This window comes from Colobus angolensis, unplaced genomic scaffold (assembly GCF_000951035.1).
Source record: "Colobus angolensis palliatus isolate OR3802 unplaced genomic scaffold, Cang.pa_1.0 Scaffold93, whole genome shotgun sequence".
Lineage (NCBI taxonomy): Eukaryota > Metazoa > Chordata > Mammalia > Primates > Cercopithecidae > Colobus > Colobus angolensis.
The window spans coordinates 3,839,712-3,841,005 of record NW_012123265.1 but is presented as its reverse complement, the minus strand read 5'-3'; the positions used below and the strand labels follow the sequence as shown (position 1 = coordinate 3,841,005).

General features: G+C 43.6%; 1 protein-coding gene across 1 annotated transcript in view; it reads right to left on the bottom strand.

Annotated features, from left to right (window-relative positions):
• The window catches only part of LOC105504639 (poly(A)-specific ribonuclease PARN-like), a gene marked incomplete at its 3' end in the record, with an annotated part of 55,511 nt that overhangs the window by 42,826 nt on the left and 11,391 nt on the right, over positions 1 to 1,294 (bottom strand). The gene's annotated exons all lie outside the window — the stretch shown is intronic.

Below are 1,294 nucleotides of genomic sequence, written 5' to 3'. Positions count from 1 at the left end.
TATCTACTAAAAATACATAAATCAGGTGTGCGTGGCAGCGTGTGCCTGTGGTCTCAGCTACTCAGGAGGCTGAAGCATGAGAATCGCTTGAACCCGTTAGCGGAGGCTGCGGTGAGTCGAGATCACACCACTGCACTCTAGCCTGGAAGTGAGATTCTGTCTCAAAAAAAAAAAACACCAATATGGCATGGGTACTAAACACCTTGCAAAGAGGTTCTGCTGAGAAGAGGAGAATTCATTTGAAGCCCACGTACTTTTTTCTGAGAAAAGTTTAGTTATTCTGGTTGGGATAAACCTCCTTCCCTCCTTCATTCATTAATTCTACAGTCACCATGGGGGAAAAAAAGCAAAATTTATGTAAATAATTAAATTAAAACATTGACCTTGTACATACTTAATACCACTGCAAAAAGCACGGTCTTCCCAAACACTTTTGGAGAAACAAATGAAGAGGAAGGAAAACCAATCTGAAATGCTCTGATGTCCAGTACTCATGCACCCATTTATGCATCAAATATTTGGTGGTCACCTCCCTGATACAGAAAAGAAATCATGCTATGCAAGGGGATGTGAAATGAACGAGACACAGTCCCTTCCTCAGGTGCTCCCCAGGCCATCACCCTAGCAAGTTAGCTATTATCAATCGTGCAGTCTCCGTACTTTCCTTCTCTAGTAAGAAACTAAGAAACTGTCTCCAACTATTAAAAAAGCAACAGGTAGGCAGGGTGTGGTGGTTCACGCCTATAATCCCAGCACGCTGGGAGGCCAAGGCAGGTGGATTGTTTGAGAACAGCAGTTTGGGACCAGCCTGGGCAACATGGCAAAATCCCATTTCTACAAAAAACACGAAAATCAGCCAGGCATGCTGGTGCAAAGCCATAGTCCCAGCAACTCGGGAGAGTGAGGTGGGAGAATCACTTGAGCCCAGCAGGTCAAGGCTCCTGAACTATGATTGCACCACTGCACTCAGCCTGGGCGACAGAGTGGGATCCTGTCTCAAAATAATTCTTGCCAGCAGAGGTGTTACAAAAAACAAACATAAAAAATAAAATAAAAATAAACACGCACTAGCTGGCAAAGAGGGTTTTCATTACAGCATCACTGGAATACAGTACATTTGTGAAGTACACACCTCTTGTTACACTGAAAGAAAACAAGGAAGCATTCCCCACAGGTGGTGAGTTAGGCCACTATGTCACACCAGTGGTAGAATAAACTGCACTCAATAAAAACAGGAGTTTGAAGGGCCTTATCAGAGTTAAATGAAGTAGCATCTATTCTTTTCAGCTCATGG